The sequence below is a fragment of the Caloenas nicobarica genome, chromosome 19 (genome assembly GCF_036013445.1).
Source record: "Caloenas nicobarica isolate bCalNic1 chromosome 19, bCalNic1.hap1, whole genome shotgun sequence".
In the NCBI taxonomy this organism is placed as follows: domain Eukaryota; kingdom Metazoa; phylum Chordata; class Aves; order Columbiformes; family Columbidae; genus Caloenas; species Caloenas nicobarica.
This window is the reverse complement of record NC_088263.1, coordinates 3,418,037-3,436,985: the sequence shown is the minus strand read 5'-3', so window position 1 is coordinate 3,436,985 and position 18,949 is coordinate 3,418,037. Positions and strand designations below refer to the sequence as shown.

The window sequence follows — 18,949 nt, the reverse complement described above, 5'->3', positions numbered from 1 at the left end:
GGACAATAACCTTAATAATTTGCTTTGACTTTTGGTCAGCTCTAAAGTGGTTAGGCAGTGAGACTAGATGATCATTGTAGGTTCATTCCAACTGAAGGATTCTATTATTCTATTCTTTCTATTCTGTTATTCTATTCTGCCAAAACTGGAAACCACATTACAGATTTGGTCTCATCTTCACTAAATGTTGTGGTCTAACAATGTCCCTCGGTCTGCTGGCCACTCTCCTCTTTGACTGTCGTCTAAGACACAAAGAAACCATCTTGTTATGTGATGCACACCTATAATCTCACATCCTAATTTGGTGCAATGTGGCCTAAATCTAAACTTCATCAAAAGCTGTAGAATATCTTCCACTTATTTCACTGGGCTGGGATCAGGCACTCATATGTCTCTGGCGTTGTCACAAACGTGATGACACTGCCAGCTGCCCACAGAGCATGAGTTGGAATTCGCCTTCCCTGGATATTGTGATTTCCCCTTCCCTAGGCCAAACAAAGAGTGTCACCCCACCGGGATTACGGAGAACATTATCTCTCACTGCATCCCTTTCACGCACAGGTACACGCAAAGATGTTTATTTTATGTGCCTTTTTCCTTTGGCAGCTACAAAGCTCCCTGCGGCTGCAACACCCACGTCATTCCGTGGTGCCTCGTCTGTCAGGAGGTGCAGAGCAGTTTCTCTGTGTGGAGGTGGCCCTTTCTCGCCCACCTCTGAACACGGGCGAGGGGAGGAAACACTTTGCAGAGGGTGTGTCGAGGCAAGTAATGGGAATTTCATCCCTTGTGGTCACATGCGTGGGATTGCAGATTTTTACTGTGTTTTTTTTTGCAGCTGCATCTTTATGCAAACCATATATAGAGATGTATAGAGATGGAAGCAGGTATTTTTCTCTGGAAATATGAATAATAGTGCAAGAACATAAATCCTTGCCATATTTCTAGAACTTTCCTCCCTTCCTTGGGAATTTTTCCACCATGTCAGGAGACCTTTATGAATTAAATGGGGTTGCCCTTCCTTCCTTCCTAAGCAACAACAAAGAAAGAAAACTGAAGGCAGTCTTTCAATGAAAAGAAAAAATAAAATTGCAATTTCTCTTAGACATTTTCTGACTTAGCCAATTCTCTGATACTTGTTAATCAGGGACTACGTCCTCGCTAGGGGCCAGACGAGGTCCTAGCACACTGTGCTCATCAGCTTTGTCCCCAGAGCGTCTCCTCAGGAAATATGCAGCGGGTGACCGTCATGAAGTGTCCTCCATGTGAAGTTCAGGTTGCTCAAAGTGACCACAGGGACATTTCTGAGGCACAAAAGCTTCTGATTCAGCTCAGACATAACCCACCCCTCAGGTGGGGCTGAATGGTGAGGGAAGAGTGTTGGCATGAACTCGTGGCACCTAGACGGAGGCGGTTGCAAGGCACTCTGATGCTGACCTGAAACACCATACCGAAGTCTCAGATGGTCTCAAAGCTTGAGTGACCAGATATGACTTGCAAGATTGCAACCAAGAGGTCTTGGCATTCCTGGGCTCCCTTAGGAGCGGCCAGGCTGCCAGCTGTGAAAGAAGGGGGTCAACACCAGGTGTGAGCAGAAAAAGACAGTTTTTCCTCTTAGATTTCTCAGCAAAAGCCCTGTTGAGGATCACTACACAAAGACCAGAACCTATTGGTATCAGCAAATGCACTGAGACAGCAAGTTGTGCAGCTCTCAGAGTGCAGACCTTGGGTCAGGAGGTTGTCCCCAGCTTTGCTTGCTGTGAGGACATGCTGGAGGAGCCTTCGTGCTGTTGTAGCTTGCCAAGGAGAATGGATCTGCTCCCTCTTATAAGGGGAAGTATCGAAAGTTAAAGCCATCCACCTCTGCCAAATCTGACTTGTGTGGAGAATGCCTAACCCTGTCCCCAGACCCACAGTTTCACATTTCAGCATTTAGTCACTTCTAATCTAGGCTTTTCTGGAAGAAGTGACGGATGGCCAGATGAGAAGAGATCAATGATTAGAAGGTAAGGCGTTCACTGGGGTCTGGTCAAACTCCCTCAGGTTACCTCAGAGGATATATGGAATAGCTCAAAATGATAAATATGAGAACATCACATCAACATAGGCAAGGTTGTACCATTGGGTTCATCTCACAAACAGGGAAGTAGTCATGGCCCCAAGCCTGACAGTATTCAAGAAAAACCCTCAGACACGCAGTGTGAATTTTTGGGGTTGTACTATGCAGGGACAGGAGTTGGACTTGATGATCCTTGTGAGTCACCTCCAACTCAGGACATTCTGTGAAACATTCTGTTGATTGCACCATATTCACACCAAAATTATGATGGAACAGCTTAAAATTCTGCTGCTATCATTTTTCGAAATAAACACAATAAATAAAGATACTGCACGGGAAAATAATGCAACAGCTCTTTCTGACCAGTGAAATCAAGACATAGTAGACAACTCTAGAAATGTGCTTCTACATATTCTGCACAAAATACTGCTTGTATTACAAAAAATGCCCTTTTTCTCATGGAAACTGTCTCATGCAATGACAGACACAGGTTTTATTTTGTCACTGCCCAACAGAGATGATACTTGGAATTTACTGTCTGTAGGCAACATTGAGAGGTTTCACTTTGTTTTCTTCTAGTACAGAATGAAAAGCTGAAATTTGTTTCCTGAATAGAATTCCTTAATTTGTCCAAGATTTAACTTCAGAAGAGTTGAGGTGCTTTATAATTTTAACCAAGACAGAGGAAAAAATCTTGATTAGATTCATTGGAAATTAGGCCAAATTAAGTCGAAACAGGACAATCAAACTACTGAAATGAAACGTATGGATGATTATTCTTGACAAATGCAGTGCCATTCCTCCATGAGTTTTTGGTCCATCCAAGCAAAATTTCTTTCCAGAGGAAAAATATTTTTATCAGAAGTACTCTGGCCAGATCTGACATGTCTCCAAGTGAAGTGTCAAGGGATGGATGCACCCTGGGTTTGAAGTTTTGCATCTCATCCTCTTTGCACTAATCCAGCTTAGCTCTCCAAGCTATATAACAGCCGGCTGTGCTGCATCTTGGCCTGTGGTGCTCATTTTCTCTGCTATTTCATGGTTTTTAATTGAATGCCAGATGAGCTGATCATTCCAGCACATGACAAATACAGCGACTGGCCTGCCTGGAACTGGGCAGGTTTCTCTACTAACTCCAGTGAAGAGGTTTCCAATCAGACCAGTAGAAGAGAACCATGAGCTAATCAATCTTGACTTGCAAGAAATTTCACTTAGCATTGCTATCCTAAGTTTCCTTTCAATTACTGTCACTCCTCTGTCCTTTCCATCCTTGTGCATTTTGCTATTTTTCATGCTATAATTGCACCAATCACGACATAACGCTTTGGTGCTATGTGAATTACATGCACAGCATGAAACAACCTCAGTTCAGGTGGTCTTGCAATGAACCTGAGAGGTGACACATGAATTTTTTTAAGCTGAGCATCAAGGCAGAGAGCATTGTGCAGCGGTAAGATTTCTAACTGCATTTCAGCACCTATTTCACTGACAGGCATAAAGCACAATTTCCAAAAGCAACTAAACATGCTACATAAAAACCATTCCAGACAAGCATCAGTGCATTAGTACCAAGGATGAGCATCACATCAACATGGCTGGTTTCCTAGCAATATAAAACAATACTACCAAAAAAAAAAAAAAAAAAAAAAAAAGAAAGAGTCCTCTAAAAAAGTTGTGTTGGCTCCTTTCTTCCCAGTCATTATGGCAGACAGCATAAGTTTTGTGTTATGTGGCCTGGGAAGACTTAGAAAGTATTTCCACACTCCAGCTACAACCCTAAACAGCACAGAAAGTAATCTAAACAGCATTGATATTACAGCTGAAAACATTATTAACATTTAAGAAATGCCTGTTACCGAAGAAATGTACTTTAATAACAACAACAATAATAATACTATTAATAGTAATAACAATTTCTGATGAAATTCTCAAGTGCTTCACAAATAAGAGGTCCAGTATCATAGCCCACGTTTTCCTATTGCAAATTCAAAGCCCAGACAAGGAGTGCAGAATGCACATTGTTGAGCTGCAGGTCAGTGCTCTGTCCTCTTCCTCCCCTCGAGGGCATTTTATATACCCTGTTTCCACAAAAATAAGACCTGCCCTGAAAATAAGCCCTAGCATGATTTTTCAGGATTTTTGAGGATGCTCGAAATATAAGACCTGCTCCAAAAACAAGCCTTAATTACAGTTCATTTTAAAAGTCAATTTAAATAGTGTCCAGGCAGCTATACATGTAAAAAAAAGGTATCTTTTGGAGCAAAAATTAATATAAGACCCTGTCTCATTTTCGGGGAAACGGGGTAGTAACTGTAGCAAGCTCCCAAAGCAGCCCATAATCATCTTTTAGTCACATACTTCATCTGTGTTTATGTCTTATGCTGCTTGGCATTCTCCACACCTCTGGTAATCCTCACTGAGTTTTCCTGGAACACCCTCAATTTGACATGCTACTACAGACATACGCACATGACAGTACTTTATACTGTTATTTCAGGCAATCTCTTCCATGGGAGCTCAATAAAAATGCCGTCAGACCAAGTGCTCATCAACATTAAGCCACTCACAGCTGTCCAGCCATTTCTGGAAGCCTTTTCCAGAGATGACGGTCTGTCCAACAACCGTGTCTCATCATGGAGGTGAATTGTGCACCCCAGGTACACAATCCAATGTTGGTCTGGCTGGGGAACCACAGTCATCCCAGTATGGGATGGCTGTCCTTGGCTTCCAGGCTTGCTGCATAGCTGTCCCCTGGCTCTTCAGCAAGAGGTGGCTGGTGGCATCTCCTTACTCACTGTGGGTGCCAGGGGTTGTGCAAGCGGTGGTGGTGATTTCCAGGAGCAAGACGACTTCCCTGCCACGTGAACAGCCGCTACAATGAGAGCTGTTCATCCTGTTTACATCAGCCGGCTGCTGTGAGCAGTCAAGCACAGTTCAAATCCATGAATGAGGAAAGGAATGGATTGCTTGGTATGCACAAGAAGCCCTCTTTGTGCCACAGTGTTGAGGCAAACAGCTGAGCAGAGGCAGAACAGAGGTAACGTAGCATCTTGGATCACGCCTGTGGCAGCACAATTTGAGAAAGGTATGGAGGAAAATGAAAGAACGAACTAGACCTAGATATGAGAGAAGCTTTCTACCTTGACTTACTCAATTTCTCTCTGTGATTTCCATTTAAGACAATAGTTACTCATTCCCTGTACTCGTACTACTTGCATTTGTACTCACTTCTTGGACTTGTACCACTTGATTCCAAACACTCTTTCATTGCTCACTATAAAAAGCAGTCCTAGATGATCCATCAAGGGAGATTTTTTCCCTTGAATCCCAAAGACTTTAGGTAGCTCATGCAAAATCCAGAGGGCTCAGTGGTGAGACATCACAGCAGGAGTTTGAGGTTGAAGACTGGAGGGCAGAGGAAAAACATTCAGTGGTGTAAAGAAAGGTTACTGGAGTGACCCAGAGGACAAAGGAGGAGGGAGGAACAGGAAAGGGAGGGATTTGGGAAGATGAGGGAAATGGTGTGACTCAAAAAACTGATGAAAAGTTTGATGGATCTTTCAAGGGAAAAACGAAATAAAGAAGTCTGATAATCTATGATGGGGGAGAAGGAAAAGCTTCATGATTCGAGCTCATTCCTTTCCTCCGATGAGGTGGGGAAAGCTGCTCTCTAAAGGCTTAGTGGGACAGGCTAAAGGAAGCACAAAGGCATCTTTTATCCAGCATCTGCTCAAAATGCATGCATGTGGGCAATTAATTTCAATTAAGGTTTTTTAGCTGAAAGCGGTAGAAGTCACGGTGATGTCCCTCCTGTGGTTTTCTACAGCTCAATTACCTTAAGATCACTGCCTTTTCTCAGCACACAAGATGATTTACGATGGTTTTTGCACCTTGCTACACATGGCAATTTTAGATAACAGGTAAAATTTCTGGGACTGACATGGCAGCCTGCATGATATTTCTGCAAATGGAGGAGTTTTATTACACATTATGGACAGATGTTAAAGCTTCCCACAATAATTCACCTTCCAGTAACTAAAGAGGAGAGTTTAAGAAATAATAACTAGAAATAAATGGGCATTAGTCCTTCAGCTACAGCCAATACCATGCAATTTGTACACGACAAAGAGACTAGAGTACAAGGCAAGATTATTTCGCAGAATTGGGAGAAGCCGTGTTATTCTTGCTTGATCCACCTATGATAGCATAAGGGAGGGAGAGAGGGCGTGATTTGTGCCCATTGTCTCATTCAAACCCATTTAGTAAGTCTTACACAACAAATCCTGTCCAGGTTCTCCAAACCAACCCCTTAAACCTGAGTTGCTCAGATTCTCCAGGTATTTCTGAAAGTCCTGGTCCACATTCTTCAACTTGGTAGTATTGAGGCTTGAGGAAAAGAAAAGGAAGAGGCTAAGGAAAAAAGGCTAAAATCCTTCTGTCTGCATCTTGTTTAATTTACCATGGCAGCTCTACTGCCCGTTCACAGAATTACAGACTGGTTGGGGTTGGAAGGGACCTCTGGAGATCATCCAGTCCAACCCACCTGCTAACGCAGGTTCACCTAGCGTAGATCACACTTACTTTCAACCTTCCCTGTTCCTCTCCCCTTCCGCTTGCAGAACTGGGTGGAATAGGGCCCACGACACAGCTGGAAGGGGAATAAATCTCCTTGAGAAGTCACTTCTGTGTCTGGAGGAGCAGGACATGCTCAGGTGTCTTCTAGAAGGCCCCATCACTGCTGTCTCATAATACAACCAAAACACTTCAAAGTATCCATGTGTGTATTACATGACAGTTGCATAAAGCACGGGGGAATTAGATTATGAACTTAAAATATTTCTATCATGTTTCTTCCCTCATACCCCAGGATATTTTATCTAACGGAATTATTACATCCCCCTCTGCAGTCTGACTCTGTCTACGGTCTAACTGTGCTTCTATTTTTAGATTAGCAAAGCCAAAACTTTATTGATCAAAGTAGAATCAGAAGTGATTTGCCTTTAATAATTGAATGGGAGGAGTATCAGGGAACAGCCTTTATAAGAGAGCACGCTACTCATGTCACATCCACCTCTCCTTTGGGATGCCTCCTGCAAGCCCATTTTCTCTGCACTTATAAGACTCAAAAATGAAAAATTCTTCCTATTGTCAATGGAAATGTGTTATTTTAGCAAATTAGATATTACTTTAGCAGACTAGATAATAAAATATTCCAGAGACTGAACATATTGGCAAGCATTATGGCATGACACCTATATGTAAGTAATAATGACTTTAGATGAAAGTGTAAGAACAAGCTGGTGTTTAATCTGAGAAATGAGATGCACTGACAGATAGGAACTATATGATTAGGTATAATTTTGTGATAAGGCGCAGCCTGTGTCATTTAGCTGAGTAGCTGTTTCTCAGCATTTTCGCCATATAATACCTTTAACATCAACTACTGTCTTTTTGGTTTGCCATACTAGAGAGGTCACAAGTGGGAAAAAATAACAAGCTGTTAGTGAATTTTACTGTTTCAAATGATTATTTGATCCCAGTTGTTTTTTTTTTAAATGTAACTTTTACTGCTTGATTTCTCTATGGGTTAACCTATAACAACTTCTAGCAACTATAGCTCAGAGTTCAGCTCTACGAAGGTAATGAGCTTTAATTAGATCCAATCAGTCTTATCAGGTAGGCAAAAAGTCAAAACTTTGATTGTGGCGTAGTCACATCCTGTGTCAAGATACAGTGATCCTCGTAAAAGCCATCAATGCACTCCAGTAACCCTATTATTTCATCCACCGGAAATCTCAGCTCTAATGCTCAGTGCAGATCATTTCTTCTCTTTCTCAGAGGTCATTGACTCACTGGCTTCGCCCGCACGACAGGACTGGGAGACGAGGGCTGTTGCATCACTCTTCCAGCCTCATGGACATCCTGGAGCACGGGATGGCTCCATCTCCCCATTTGCATGCTCGCACTTGCGCATCCCCGAGCGTTCGGAGGACGGCGTGTTCCCAGCTCTTGCTCTGGCCTGCAGCGTGGTCATGGACCGAGAGCACACCCACCAACCAGGAACGGTGCATGCACAGGAGAGCTCCTCATCCCACAGGTGGGATTCTGCCAAGAGATCCCAGGGGAAGGGATGAGGGATACAGATCTGTTGACAAGTTTCAGAAATTGACTCACTAAATTCCTTGGCGCTTGAGAAAGTCCCAGTTAAGAAGCAGCAAACTTCTGACCTCAGAGAGCAGCCAGAAACATCAGCCTTACAGAGACTCCTGCCCAGAGCCTGCATCTGAGGCTGGGCTGTTCCAACAAGTCTCCTTCCTCACCCACTCAAGATGTAATTCAACGGATGAAGCTGACAGAGCAATAATGCCTTTCAGTAAATTGCCTCATTAACCACACCCTGGCAGCCTTCACTTGTGCTGAGATGACTCCTCTCTCCACTCTTCCATCACCCCAAACAGATAGGCTTCAGAAGTGCAACTTCATCCTAATTACATTTTACCAAAACCCGCGCAGTATCGGAACACGCTTTATCTGGGTGCGTTCAAACCTGCTGTAAGCCAGTTTCTTGGATGGGACAGACCCACTTTCCCACTTCAGGCCGCCTAAACCTACATCCTAGCGGTTAACTAGTTACCAGCCTCCACCAGGGCCTTCTGCACTGACTGACCATGAGATTTGGTCATCACGTCTTCCACAAATAGTCTTCCCAGACTTCTCTCTTGTCCTTCTGCTACATCTACCCACGAAGCCAGATGTGTTCACAGTACAAGCCTGTCTCCTGTCCACCTTATGCACTCTCCTCTTGTGACAGGAACCTCACTGATCCGTTCATACCACCACCAGGCCCATTTACCCCTCTACAAACTGACCTGAGACACAGGCAGTTCCCTTGAGCGGTTCCATTTTATTATCACTCACTTTCACAGCTTGCAGTTAGGTTTGGTTCAGACAGTTCTTTTCTCGCTGGTCAGTACTTGGGCCATCCACCCTCTGCAAGTGCCACGAGGTTGCAGTTGTATGTTGTCCCAGGTTAACAGCTGGCTGGTGTAAGCTGCCGACATGTTCTTGCAGCTTGGTATCATCTTCCAGGCAATCATGGAGGGAACTAATTCCCAGTTCCTCAGAAAATTCCAATTATGAGTCTAAAATCAAAATCTTAAATCAAATTATGTATTTCAAAGCAAAAAAAACCCTCAAATCAATTGCATTGGAAGACATGCATGCAAATACACGACTGTCCTGATAGAAGACTTCACTCAGCACAAATGTCACCTCAAAAAACCAGAAGGAATTTCCCAGCTTTACTCCAGTCCAAATGGTGCATCTCAGGAATGCACCTTTTTTTTCCTTTGGGGAAGGTACAGTTTTGTTAAATTTATTTGGGTGCCAGTCCAGGAAAAACACGTCTAATCTATACAAGAAAAGCAGATTTCCAGAATTGTTCACATAATACCTGCATTTCACAGGTGTTGAGAGGCCCAGTGAGTTAATATTGACAGAGTACTTAAGAGTTCTTCACAGTCAGAGGTCACATAAACACTCAAGATAAATGCTGCATAGCGCTAATCTAATTCTTCTGGAAATTCTATAAAATTCAGATGATTTTGCTCTTCTGTTCAGATTTTCACAGATCACAGTATGTCCTGAGTTGGAAGGGAGGTGCAAGGATCATCGAGTCCACCTCCTGGCCCTGCCTATGACAACCCCACAGTTCACACCATGTGTCTGAGGGTGTTGTCCAGTCTCTTCTTGAAATGTTTATATCACCCCTAAAACGTGAATCTGTTCAGCATTAAATATATCAAAGCTTATGCGAGTGAAGGCTTAAGTCAGTCGCTCCTTGTTCACGTGTGTGTTGCTTCTGCCTTTGAAGCCATGACAACATATTTTGTGCAACAGGAAAATAATATCCGCTCTTCCTTTGTAATTTCCTTTCCCTAGTCCCACATTAGCTCTCATCCTAGTATGAGGTCATGGTTTTCTTCCCTCATCATAAACAGCATTTGTCCACTGGCAGCAGAGGTTCGTGAGACCTTACAGACCTTGCATAGTGTCTCTTGTTTTGATTTGCATGTCTTGTGTTCTGGGCTGGACCACCCTTATGAATCACACGTATTAATTCTACAGTGCAGCTTATACGCAATTTCCAGGGACAAAATCAACATCAGCCCTTTATGGATAGATGGAAAACAACCTTAATGCTGGCTGACAGCTAGTCTCAAATCATATACCAGGACATATAGTTAAATTTAAGGATAGTTTTGCAAAAGAGAAACATCATCCTCTGTGCATCCAAATACATTTCTAGATACCTATCAAAAGGCTGACCCTGAGACATCACTATTCCCCCAGCAAGAGTTGACAACACTTCTAGTGTTCATTAATTGCTCTTCAGCAAAACGTTTTGAAGCACAAAGAAATTTACTGTGCTTTGCTGTACACGTAACAATCTGGTGTTTCTCATATTTACAAAGCAATATTTTGGCTCCACTACCATGAAAAATTTGTTTTAATTAACAAATAAAGATATTTTTTATAGGAGGAGAATCAATAAACAATAAGCAATTATCCTACTGCATGGTAAACTATATGAGCTCAAGTCTGGCTGATATTAGCGCCTGCATCTTTTTTCGGTGTCAGAATAATAAACTACAATTGCTTGCCTGTACTTCCCATTCAACAAAACATACCTGCGGCTGGTTTGTAATCTCTGTGTCAAGTAAAATCACTTTATATTAATTAAAAGACCATACGATCATGGAATCTTACACAGGACCTCTAAGAGACAGGGGCTGAAACATTAAGACCAGTCCAAAAAAAATGCCATGTACTGTTGTCATGCCTTTTTCAACTTACATAATTTCTGAAACGTGTGTTTGCTTCACAGATTTAGAAATGTAAGACTGGTCTTTGAGAACTTTCCCCATGCTATTTCCATCTGGAACCCTGAAATTTCTCATGATACATCATGTTTCTGAGAACATCAGTTTGAAGATCAACTCTTGAAGAACAGACATGCAGAACCTTTGGGAAACAGACTCTCCAGCCTTTGTAGAGGTGCATTTATTTCTTAATCCCTAATTTAATTTGAGGTAAGGTAAGAGTTTTGTGTGGGCAAGCAAGTTCTTCAGAATTGCAGCCAACAGAAAGGGTGTGTTGGAGGGAGGGGATGAGCGATACAAGCGAGGAGTCTCCCACGTCAAGCGCACAAGACGGCTGCCAGCAACCCACCTGTGGATACACTTCCACAGCCCACCTGCGGAAACCGCGGAGGTATTGCTCAAATGATCAGGTTTCTGGAAAGGACAAATAAGTGGGCTGAAAGGCTCAGATCAGGAAATGTGTAATTAATGTTGATCGTAAGAAGGAAGCAGACTGAGCCCGGCCTCTTTCAGTGTGGGCACCCATCCTCTACTGGTCATAAAGGTGTATCCACACCACTTTGTAGCTATCGCCTCAAGACCTGGCACGGTAACTCCATCTGTTTCCTCCCACTGGAGCCATGACAAATCACCAGTATCAGGAACCCGTGGTGGTCTCATCTCCAGAAGTGTCCCAGCACTGCCTGCTGCTGGAGATCTGCCATGAGGGCATTTCCACAGGTCTCCCCAGCCCTGGTGCAGATGTAGATGTACAAGGCCAACTTATATAATGCTTCCCTAAAACATTCCCTCAGCTTCCAGCAGCTGGAGGCCCAAGAACTTCCTGAGACACAGAAATTCTAGTATTTAGTTCCCACAGAGAACTCTTCTTCTATAAACATACCTACTATGCTCTTGAACTCATGTAAAATTTCACATCCATATAATCCTACAGAAAGGAATTCTACAGCTTAAATTTACAGCAAAGGAATGTTGGACATTTTTAGACCTCTCTCTAACTGGTTTAGATATTCGGTGAGTACTAAACTCCATCCTAACATTAATTTAATTGGTTCAGGTGATGGTGGCCACAAAGACCTGGCAGTAAAGACTAACCAGAAAATTTATGTGCAGGTTCCTGTGACGTTCACAAAACCCGGTGTGAACCAAGCTGTAGATGTTCACACCAAGAACATCACTTGTAAAATTCTAGTCTGCTGAAGACTGGGCACGGCCCCATCAGATGTCTAATGTAAGGCTCTAATTGCTTCTCTTTTGCTTTCGTACACATCCTAGGACAGCAGAGTCTGGCTCACTGGCTGCAGAAGGAGAGCTCTGAAATTAGTGCAAGTGCAGGGTACTGGCCCTGCGTTTGTTTATTTACCCGGTGGGAAATGGTCCATTAACGACTCAGCCAAAGTGAGCCATAAAGCCTTCAGAGAAGGGCAAAATATTCGATAACAGAAGTGTGGCAGGAGATGTGTAAATGAGGAATAAATACATCCCACTGTTCATTCCAAGAGAAAAACAGGGCCAAATCAGCACTAGGAAATTGTCAGCACATCAAGAGGCATACTCTAACATGCAAAAGCTAAAGTTCGTTATCCTACCACATGCACAGAAGGACATAGAGATCCTGAGGTCAATTTGTGGTGACGTCTCTTTTCCATCTCTTTTCTGTCTCTGCCCTTGGCTGGGGCCTGATCCCTGGGATGAGGTGAAGCGTCACTGTACTGCCTTATGCAATGTGATACAATATCCCAAGTAGAGCGATTCTTCCTCTTCATCACAGATAATGATCTGTTCCCCAGAGCATAAGGATTAAGAGCCTAGATTTAACTTGCTTTGCACTTAGCCAGAGGGCTCTGTCTTTCACACAGTTATCCCCTCTGAGGCTCCACAGCCATCTCTCTGTTTGCTGTACCGCTGAGCCAAGGCAAAACCTTTTCCTTTGTGAACAGGTTTTTCAGCACTGGATCAGAAATACAGCAGAATAGGTTTGGATCTGACACAGGCGTTCCATCATAAACCTCTCATCAAACCCGAGTTTTGTCTGAAACCATCTGGGTTTTGCTTCCTAATTTTTCTCTCCCATGAAAGTGTTCCTGCGTGCTTTGGGGATGTCCCTGTGGTTTGGGGGAGCGGTGGAAATGGCAGCTGGGTTCTGCTCAGCGCTGGCTCCATTCGCCTGGCTGGCACGCAGCCGTGCAGCTCCCTGCCCCGGCCTTTCAGCCACAGGCCTTGTGTCTGAGGCAACGTGGGGTTTCCCTACAGAGAAAGAAGACAAATCCTACCCCGCAGGTTTTTATGACGTGCACTTCACGTGTCAGTGGCAGCCTAAAACATGAAGCCTTGTCTTAAAAGTGAAAAAGGAATCACTCAAAAGCCTGCCTTGGCAGACTGAGCCTCAAGGGTTTGAGGGCATATCAGGGCAATAAAGTTCAAGACCTTGAGCTGAGACTATATCACCACTGCCCTGCTCCGGGTATATATATTTACCCCGGTATCAGTACAGGCTGGGGGATGAAAGGATGGAGAGCAGCTCTGCAGATTAGGACTTGGAGGTGCTGGTGGATGAAAGATGAGACATGAGCCAGCAACGTGCACTTGCAGCCCAGAAATCCACCCTGGGCTGCATCCCCAGCAGCGTGGGCAGCAGGTGGAGGGAGGGGATTCTGCCCCTCTGCCCCGCTCTGGTGAGACCCCCCTGCAGTGCTGGGCCAGCTCTGGGTCCTCAGCACAGGACACACATGGAGAGGGGCCACAAGAGCCCCAGAAATGACCCGAGGCTGGAACAACTCTGCTGGGAGGACAGGCTGAGAGAGTTGGGGGGTTCAGCTGGAGAAGAGAAGCTCCGGGAGACCTTATTGTGGCCTTTCAGTACTTAGAAGGGGCCAATAAGAAAGATGGGGACAGATTTTTTAGCAGAGCCTGTTGCAATAGGACAAGGGGTGATGGTTTTAAACTAAAGGCGGGGAGATTCACACTAAACACGAGGAAGAAATTGTTGGCCCTGAGGGTGGTGAGAGCCTGTCCCAGGTTGGCCAGAGAGGTGGTGGCTGAACCATCCCTGGAGACATCCCAGGCCAGGCTGGACGGGGCTCTGAGCAACCTGAGCTGGTTGCTCGTTGCAGGGAGGTTGCACTAGATGACCTTTAAAAGGTCTCTTCCAACCCAAACTGTTCTATGATTCATAAAATTCTGGAGTCTGGAGCAAGTGAGCTGCAAGATCCCTCATCCCATTGCTCACACTTGACAGTTTCTTGGCTGCATCATTCCCAGAGAACACAATAGGAAAAGGAAATTTCAGCTGTGCCGAGCTGTGACATATGAAAGGAAGGTAACAACAAAGTCATTCTTCCCCAATCCATGCCACATAATCTTTTCTACAAAATAACCAGGAACTGCACTGTATAATTGGATTTACATAATTTGCATTTGCCACATAGAAACATTCATCACTGATGCTGTTTCATGTATCCTCAGCAACCTCTCAATGTTCAAACAACATTACCTAGCTGTCGTTTGCTTCTGATAGACTAACAGGCATGTAGAGCAGGGAGGCTGGTGCACAGCAGAGTCAAGAGCTCTGCTTCACTGGATCACTTGCTAGGCGCTGTCAACAGCAAGGAGAAAAACAAAGCCCTGGATCATGAAGGGAATACTTTACAAAGCCAGCTTCCTTGTATGCACTGAAACAGATGGGAGAATGTCCAGCTAACCTGTCCCTCACAATACAAATGCATTCTTGCAAAACTTGAGCAAGACACCACTCCAGCAACAGATAGGAACGAGCAGTGTATCTGTACATACATCTTGTACTCAGCCCAGGAGAACAACCTTACGCATCTGACCTGATAATATTATTTCCTGCTGACGCTCTGTGTTCCCCAAAACATCCGCATGAATGAGAAGCAGAGCTCAGACTTTGCACCTGTGCACAGGTACATCATGCGAATCTCACGTGAACAACTGATGTGGACTGGTTTCACTCACTGATTTCAACATATCTGTACCAATGCAGTCAGAAGTAGAGCATATGCCCCACAGTATCTTTTTGAAAAACTTGCCTAGAGTTTGGCTAAGAATACTCTTCTCAGCTCTGTAATCAGCTGGGCCTGGGCTATTGCAAATGTAAACGGTAAATTATCTTTTTGGTTGATAGAACAGTGTTTTGCATTTTTTTTTTTTAATCATGAGCTTTCTTCCTTATCTCTATTTTCTGATCCTGAGAAATTCATTCAGAGAAAAAGCATAAGCAAAAGCAGAGAGTGTTACGCCTAGGAAGGAATAACAACAGTGAAAGCTTTTCAGATCACCAGAAATTAATTTCCAAGAGAATAAACCACCTTGTGTTGCTGAGCTGCAACAACTCCTAAGTCCTAGAAGTAAAATACCTTGGTCAAATGCAGAGAGTTCTCCTAGATGAGAAGTAGGGAGCCCTGCACCTGACCTCTTCTGGCTTCACGAGAGATTTGAAAAGAGACTAAGGTGCTCTTAGGCCCACAAAGGCTAAGGCAGAGACTAAGGTGCTATTCCCTCGTCGACTTGGTTCTTCCCTGTGTCATGCCACAATCTTATCACTCATTCATCTAAACTCTGTCCATATTATTCCCTCCTGGTCTCCAGTCTTGGGCAAACCAAGTGGTGTCCCTGGTGGTGTCCTATTCTGTCTACAGAATAGAGGATGAGTTCTTCCAGGGTCTACGTCCCACAGGGACCATGCTGGATTTCAGTCTCTTTGCTCAGTACATTGCATCAAAGTTATTCTAGGAGACCTTGTGTTCTTACTCTCCCTTTATGCCATCCCACTTTGCCCCAGGGCACCCAGTACAAGAAATCTGGTACAATGAAAAGCATCCTGTGTGTTATTTGCCTTTCCTTCTATGAAGTAAAGGCGAAGGGGTGAAGAAAGGTTACTTGTGCATGAGAAGAGACAAAAGCTCTGGTCTTTGTCTCACCTGGGGTCTTACTGCTGGGAAAAACCTGGCAGTAGCAGAAGAAGGTGAAGCAGTTCAGTACAGCAACAAAAGTGGTGCCCAGTGCAGCCACTTTAAATTCAAGAAATTCCCAGTTGTCTGCGTTGTGCTGGCAAGTATCATGGTTTTCCATAGCACATGCAAGGGGATAGACCAGGATTTGCCCCGAAGTGCTCTCCCGGAGTCCCTGGCATGGCACAGCTCCCATCCCACAGCCCCTGCCTCCTCCGCAGCCATGGGCTGGAGCCAAGGACATCCCCTTGGGCCTCGACATTCCCACAGCTTGTGACACCACGGGAATACCGCCTGGCTGATCGTCTCGCTTCATGTGCGTGGGAGGGAAACACACTCACAGGACCTGTGCGGAGTGGGAGAAGGAGGACGTCAGAGCAGAGAGGTGGGAGGTCACGGCAGGGACGCAGCGGATGGAAGTGGGGAACCATCCTGCACCCTCCCACTCCTTCCCGTCACATGGCATCCCCTGGCAAGGGGCGACTCGAGGAGCTGGTCCCCATCTCCTGCCTGGTGACAAACCCGGTCTAACTGGGTAATATTTCCACATAGCGACCAGCTACATCCTACTTCTGCTTATTGGTGGTCAGGAGTTGTGCAAGAGTAATGACTGACCTGAAAAGCCCCTCCTGACACATACCCATACCTGACCATGCCTATGGCAAAACCCACCCATAACCTTTGTGCACAAGGGAGGACGTGGTTCCTCTTCTAAGGTCATGATGGTCACGCTAAGTTGACCACCCCATCCCTCTGCCTTCCCTCCAGCCCTGTTCTTGGCAATCGCAACTGGCAGCATTTGAGTTTATTGGATGTCCACAGGTTGACCTTGGTGTAGTAGAAATCTCCACACCAAGAGCACTCCCTGCTTTCACCGTTCCCCTGCCTGGCTCTGGCCATGGGCTGGCAGAAGCAGGCGTTGCCCATTGCTCCCTGTGCAGCCCCGATGTCTAGCTGGAGGGCACAGGATGTCCACACCAAAAACCAGCAGAGAAACCACCACTAAGTACATGCCAGCAACCAGCAGGCATGTCCCCAAGGCAGCAATAGCAAGAGGGAGGATGAAATGCCAACCTGGGAAGTCATGACCAGTGCCGAGAGTGCTCAGCAACAACTACAGTCCCTCCATACTGCATCTCTGTGGACATGATGTCTCTGGTGGGACACTCCAGACAACCTAGCAAACCACCCAGCTGGAAAGATACGGCAAGATCAAGAGAGGCAAATATCACGTGCAGATTCCCCCGCTCTTCCCAGCTGAAGGATGCTCCGCGCTTTGTCCTTCTAAGGGGAACCTCACAGGATTCAGCTGGAAATGATACAGATGAAGCACTAACCATTCTGAACACAGTGAACAAACAGCACTTTGAAAACTCTTCGAAAATGTGTGAAATGGTATTTGAATGCTCAATTACTTTTTCTCTGTACTCACTGCAAGCTTAAAAACTAAAAACAGCCATTACCTGATGTAGACAAGGAATTAAAGACACAACCTCCTAAATCTGCTAAATATCTTCCATGCTTAAGACAGAAATTCCCACAATACCATCCTTGTGTATACTGCTTTATCCTCACTATAGATATGATTCAGCTCATTTGTCCTCAGACAAAACACCCTCGTACATGTCATGCACAAGCATGCAGAAAGAACAAAAAGCATCACAGAAAGAAGAGAAATCTGAGCAGCACAGAGGTAGTGTGCCCCAGTGACAAGCTGTTTCTTTGTCCTCTCATGGATGTCTCATTCCTTTCATGCATTTTTCCTCTTAAAAAAGTCTCATGTCAAGAGCCCAGCCCTCACTTTCCAAGGCTCCGGCTCCTCATCCTCTTCCAGCCAAAGGCAATAAGTCTCAGGCCAATAAAAGCTCTTATGAGCTCTTTTAGCTCAGAACTGCCTCCACTGGAATTCCCTGGAAAATAAACAAAATAAACTCCGGGGAGTTTTCTGGTTTGCAGTTTGGGGTTATCTGCGGCTGTCTGCTTGTAAGGCACATGCCTTGAATATGTGTTAAGTATTTTGTGGCACTCATGGTGGCTGAAGAGAAAATTACCTTTGACACTCATGGCCAAAATACTAGTATTAGTTTTTTTAGTACTCTGCCCTAGAATAAGCAACTGGGACCTCAGGGAAAGAAAAACAATGCACACACACAAAAACACAAACCACCACAAACAAACAAAAAAACGCACGCAAAAATCCCGCACACCAAACTCATCTCTACACAGCACTTTCACAAAAATATTTTTCTCTCTACTGATCTTAGCGACATCCTCCTGCCCATTCTGGTTTTTAAATTTATGATAAATGAAGCTATACCTGCCCTGAAATGTGAAAATGGAGATAAGGCCTTGTCCTCAAGGTTTTACAGCCTAAATGAAAACAAGCAATGAATTAAAGAAAACAAAGCCAGGCACTAGCCTGAGGTCACAAAGGAGCTCTGTGGCTTGGCTCGGGTTCGAGCTCGCGTCCTGTGGTGCTTTAGCATCTCTCTTGTCCCGTCTCCCTAAACCATAGTGGGTTTCACTATTTCTTGCTTTGCCTTTCACACTTTCCCTCTCCCTGGCCCAGTCCCTGTTCAGTTTGCTGGCGAGGATCCGTGTGAGCCTCAGTCATGCTCACTAATTAAATCACAGTCTGCTCACAGCATGGCTTTTAGCTTTCTAGGGTATCAAGAGCTGTACCAGACTATTGTAAAAGGAAGATTTCTAGCAGTGTTATCAAAGTTCTAGTGATAAGAGCTGGCTGAATTTTTATTGAGGGGCAGGAGGGTGCAGAGAGACTGAGACATGAGAAAATACTTTTATATTATTTTGTAATAACACAAATCTGAAATGTTTTTCACGGGGAGGTGGGGGAAACCAAACCTTGCTGCGCTCTCACTAAAAAAACACATGAGTTTCCACCCTGTTTCTCTACCCAGGGAAAAAGCAGAAGTTTCTGCACATCAGTGTGCGCGTGGATAAAGCAAAGAAAGTTTCAGTTTTGATGAGAACCGTGTTTTCCCAGGAAAAAAAAAAATCTTCAATTTCAGCAATCTGGA

General features: G+C 44.6%; 1 long non-coding RNA gene across 1 annotated transcript in view; it reads right to left on the bottom strand.

Moving 5' to 3' along the window:
- Positions 1–18,949, bottom strand: part of LOC135996569 (uncharacterized) — a 131,536-nt gene that overhangs the window by 47,521 nt on the left and 65,066 nt on the right. The window lies entirely within an intron of this gene.